Genomic DNA, 6,000 nt, shown 5'->3' with positions numbered 1-6,000 from the left:
GTCTACTGAGATCAGGATACATTCCACAGAACTAAAACTATTACATCATCTTGCAAACCTCCCCATAACACTTTCGTGAGGTTTACTATACCTCCAATTATTACTGACAGACAAACAGCTAGTTTCAAACTTATCGGGTTTCCTAAGTAAAACTATTGCTGCTTCTTCCATTGAGCTTGGGGAACTCTCCACTCTCTAACATGCTCCATTATATATTGTAACAAAAGTTCTGTGGGAAGTCCTTCCCCTCTTCGAATCTAACGTCTGTGAGATTTGTTTGTTTTGTCTACCACAGTACTTTAAGGATGTTGACCCAATACCACCCGATCTTACGTTACATCGCCTTACTCTGCCTTAACCGTCTTACTAGATTTGTATCCCTATTCTTGGCGCCACACCAGGCTTAAGTTCAACCAGCTTTATTAGTGCCTTGACTTTATCTGTAATTGACTGATCTAAACTGCATAATCAGATTTCTCCTGAATTAAGAGCTACTGTTTTATCTCCCACTCCACTTTTCATAAATCAAGCAATCAATCATTTATAAAGTGCAGAAAATCACCCGTGGTGGTTTGTTCATTTGAACATCCAGGTCTTGAGTTCTTTCCTAAATTGCTGCAGTGATAGGGTGAGCCTGAGGTGCAGGGGAAGGCTGTTCCAAGCTTCGACTGCCAGGTGTGAGAAAGAGTATCTTTCGCTGTTGGTTTGGCAGATCCGGGGGTGTCTGCGGGAAAAAGCGAAGCAGATTGTAGGTGTCTGGTTAGTTGGTGGAAGGTCAGGGGTTTGTTGATGTATACCGGTTCTTCATTGTGCAGGGCTGTGTATGCGTGGGTTAGCATCTTGAACTGGCATATCTTCTGGATAGGGAGCCAGTGTAGTTTCTTGAGGTGGGGTGTGATGTGTGTCCTTCTGGGGAGGTTGAGAATGACTTTTGCCGCTCAGTTTTGTACTGTTTGTAATCTCTTGAGGAGGCGTGCAGTGATTCCTACTTAGAGTGTGTTTGCATAGACCAGCGTGCTGGTGATGCTGGCCTGTGTGACAGTCCTTCTGGGGTTGTCTGGGAGTCACCTAAAGGTCTTGCCGGTCATGTGTAGAGTGTAGAAGAGGGTGGATGTGACTGCATTAACCTGTTTCTTCATGCATATCTTACTATACAGATTGATGGATGTGTCAGGGTGTGGGTGGAATTGGCCTTAATTTTTCAAGCTTTAATATAGTGGGAGAATAAGCCCACATCCTAAATGCTATACCCTTGAATAAAAGTTCAAAGACAATCTGTCCACAAGTCCCTGCTAGGTAAACTGAGTCTAGTTTCAATCAAATCTATTAACATGTGCTTTGGTTCACTGACAAATCTGTATATGATAATGCCACCTACAGCCTTAACATTAATAGTCATAGAGACAATAATGTCACATATATAGTGTGCACTTGGAAACATCATTTTGATCCTTCTATATGAGTCTTGAATGTGGGATAACTGCAAAGTAGGCCTGCTCTTTGCTGTGTTGCTTCTTCCGTACTTGTTGAAATCTTAACCTGGTTTATTATGGAGAGAGCTGTTCCAGGGTCTAATTGCTCTTAATAGATCTATCCATTATGTAAATAAAGCCTGCTTGTTCTTAATTGACCTATATATTATACAATTAAATAACAATCTGCTTGCTCACATATAAACTCGGCCAAATGCGTGATAAAGGATTATCATCTTCATTAGGAGCAAAGAAACAGAGTGATATAACAGCTGAGCAATCTTTTCCTTTAAACTACTCAATGAACTTCCCTATTGCAGTTGAATAGAAAGAACGTTTCTATTCAACTGCATTTTAAGGTGAGCATCTCCGATCATGTGCATTTCTTGTCACATAATCATTTTCATTCTTCTTTTACAAACTTTTAAATCATAGCTGTGTGATTTCATCATCAACATGATCCACTAAGATAGGAGGTACCCAGTTTTGTCACTCAGAATGGTACTGATTTGTCCCTTGTTTTTCCCCATCATTTCCACTTTTTACCTGCTACCCTGTCTCGGGAATGTGTGCCACCTTGATGCCTCAATTTTACTCATCACAACCCATCGTTGTTTTGCTCACAATGCCACCTCAGATTAGAACCAGCTGAACACGACTGAGAACCCCAAATCAGGACAAAATCTGTCTTAAGTTGCTTATGGTCCTGTTCAGGGAGGACATGGCCTGGGATGGGCTGAACTTTCCAATTGGAGCAGGATCAAAACTAATTTGCAAATGGCTAGGCCCAAGCTGAGGTGGCATGATGTGTAAAGTAAGCCCCAAGTAATTACCAACCACTGAGATTAATACAACCATTCCATCCATAATGTTTCTGTATACTTTTCTCTTTTATGATGCAAGCTCCCAGCGATTCAAAACATAATGTGAAACCCATCTCCCCTCCACTTATGAAAAGGTTTCTTGAGTGACTGCCAACATCAATTTAAAACTGACATATAGAATGATATTATCATTAGGCTTTTTGTTAATGTTACTTTGCACCTTTGTAGTCTAACTGTACTTACTCTGGTAATTTGTGCGTTCGTACATGTTCCCTCAATCTTCTTTATTATAACTATAGTGATATGCTCTATTGCAAACACTCATAAAATAAGCGAAGTAATATAAAACAGTAATGAAGAAATGAAAATTTACCCAACAGGGACAAATAATAGAAAGTGAAATATGAGTAACAAAAGCCAAATAGACGCATTCAAAACAGAATGATGAGAAGGCAGTGTTTAGCGTGGATCCCAGCGAAGAAATCAAAGCTTTTGTGGCAAGGAAATCATAAAGTTGGTGTCTCAAGAAACAAAACAAGTATTTGAAGCAAAAGTAAAAAAAAATATTGAAGCGAACACCCTAATTTAAACGTGGATGAGGAAAGAAAGCAGAGTTGATTAGAGTTAGGTTGCAAAGAGAGAACATGCAAGACTGGGCAGATGCACGTAGATGTACATATTATTAGGAATAAGGAAACTAAAATAAAGATTTTATAATTATCAGCATTAAAGTGGTTATAGGTCCCAAAAATGAAATTTGAGACGTGACCATCTTAATATAAACATTTCATAACAGGACATCGGGCACAAGGAGCAAGTGAAGCCAATCGCTGGGCAGGCCATTACACTACATTCAGATGTTTGAGGAGCAGAGTGTTTAAGATGATGGGACTAGGTAAGCAACTAAATAAGGTAATGGAAGAGGAGAACTGTTCCCAAAGAGTAAGTGGGCTGGAATGCAGCTTCAGTAGGTTAAGATAAAGAATAAAGGGGCATATTACCAACAACTAGCGATAATTATCGCTATGTTGGCTTAGCGGCAATATTTTTATTGCCGAGCTGCGGCGATTTTTATCGCTTAGGAACCTTGCTATTATCAAGGTTTATCTCCTAAGCGATAAAAATCGGCCGAAATGCATGAATATCGCTGAAAAGTCAGCGATATTCATGCATTACCGAGCTAATGCTCTTAGCCATGTTATCCACCTACCATTGGATAACATGGCTAAGAACTGCTCAGGGGCGGGTGTTAGCTTTTGGAGATATTCGCGCCAAAAGTTGGTAATAGGAGATAGCGATGTTAGCGACTGTTTCCAGTCTCTAAGATCTTGGCACGCCCACTTTGCATGTCATTAGTGATAAATTTCACTGACATGCAAAGCGGGGCCCAAGATGGTCGCTATCTCCTACTAGCTGTCGCTAACTGGTGTTAGCGACAGCTAGGTAATAGGGAGATAATTTTATCTCCGCTTTCTTGGCTTTTAAAGCCAAATGTGTTTCTTTTTTATAAAACAGATATCACATACCGTCCACACCTAATAGAAGGAAGGTGCCTCACTCCCAACATCACTTTCGCGCAGTCATCAAAAAGGTTATGGTGGAAGGTTGTTATTAACTTCTCCTTGTGGGTAAGACATTATTAGAGACAATAGGAGAATGGTTAAAATGGACCTAAAGTAAATAGGGAGTTGGTATTGTGCTGAATAGCTGCAGCAAAAACGGTAAATGATTATAGCGGTTATGCTGTCCCCACTCTTTTAGAACGAGAAATAGAGTGAAGAAATGAACATATACACAGCAAATAGACGAAAAATAGATGACTAATGTTTTTTTTAACAGATACTTTAATATATAAACGATAGATAAGAGATTAGTATGACAAGTAACCACAATGAATTCTAAATCTTGTCCAATAATAATAAGCTTTCTAGTGTTACGTTACTCTCGTAGATGGAAATGTACCTTTTTCTCCCCCTCATTCATAATTAATGTATCAAATATTCTATTGTATACATCAAATACACACAGTGATATTTACTAACCTTTTTAAAAAAAATTGAGATTAAAAAATATGTTTTTGATATCATAACAGTCTATTGTACTAATTGTTGTTTTATTTCTTGTTTATTCATCATATGTTGTTCACAAAATGTGTTGCGAATTAGCCAGTTTCTTGTAGCTAAAGTCTGCCTGGGCGTATACTTTTTCAAAAAAATAGCAACACAGACAACACATGCCATAAGTTGTGCCATCCATCATCCTCAAAGCACCAGTTTGAAAACAGCGTAGACATAATTAAAAAAGCAAAAAAGAGAACAACATGGCAAGTGGCACACGTTATGGAGTGTGTTGTGGTTGTTTATAACCATAAATGGTGAATTTGAGTGGTATCTACCTATCTATCTATCTATCTATCTATCTATCTATCTATCTATCTATCTATCTATCTATCTATCTATCTATCTATCTATCTATCTATCTATCTATAAAATACATATACATTTATTTTAGCAACAGATAGATAGATAGAAAGATAGATAGATAGATAGATACATAGATAGATAGATAGATAGATAGATAGATAGATAGATAGATAGATAGATAGATAGATAATGTAAATTAAGAATTTAGGGGCATTTTTACGAGAGAATGGGGGAGCGCAGCATTAAGCCACAATAGCTAACGCCGCGCTCTGCCATTATGAAAGCGCAGGATGCCCGCATTTACAATGATAAAGCTGACACCCGCGTTGCCCCTAGTGCTGGCTCTAAATTCAGCTGCTTAGCGCCAACACAGGCACCATTGCACCATGGTGTAAGGGTGCCTGCATTGAGGGAATGTTTGTATAAGTGCAGGAAGGCATCCCTTCCTGCATGTAAACAATCACTAAGGGTGATTTGTAATTCATTTGCAAATTGTTTTTTTTTAATGATTATCTATGTGCAGGAAGGGATACCTTCCTGCACATGAACAATCATTCATGGTGATTTGCTGTTTTCATGTGTGCTGCACAATGCAGCACACATAGAAACAGCAAAAACAAGGAAAAATGAATAGTTTCTCCTCGTTTTGCCATGTTAAGACCAGTTTTTTTTGGGTTCTGTCCCATATTTACGCCACTTTTGTAAATGGGGGCAGTGTCAAAAAGTAATGAGTGTTGTGGCGGGACACCTATCACAACACCCATTGCTCACCCCTTTCACGCTAAGTGCTGCATGAAAGGGGGCCTTATTCACAAGGTGGTGTTAAGCCACACTAAGTGGCTTAACGCCACCTTTTAAATAAGGCGAAGGGTTTATCACCAGAGCAAGGTCATAAAAAGAGTTGTTTCTGTGGCAATACACTCTTGTAAATATGCCCCTCAGTTCCCTGTCTCTATTGTTTTCTATGGTAGTGTGTAGTGTGTTGCCATACCAGTGGATGGCCATGTGAGGTGCTTTACTTACTCCAAGGCTTTGCTATAGTACATATAAGCCTGTTTTGAAAGCATTAGGGCAGTAATAACTTTAAAAGTAAATTGTGTGAACTGCAATAGTCTTATTCATTGGTAGGTGTGCATTTTGAATTATCATGTCCATCCTAAACACATTTACCTTTCTCTTAACCCAACCCATTTCTGAGTAATTATTCCCCATTTCCTATCACTCCCCTGGTCCCTCCCTTATTTAGCAGACAACAGTTCATTATGTGTGCAGAGATCTCTG

Source organism: Lissotriton helveticus, chromosome 8 (assembly GCF_964261635.1).
Source record: "Lissotriton helveticus chromosome 8, aLisHel1.1, whole genome shotgun sequence".
Classification (NCBI taxonomy): domain Eukaryota; kingdom Metazoa; phylum Chordata; class Amphibia; order Caudata; family Salamandridae; genus Lissotriton; species Lissotriton helveticus.
This window is presented reverse-complemented; position numbering follows the sequence as displayed.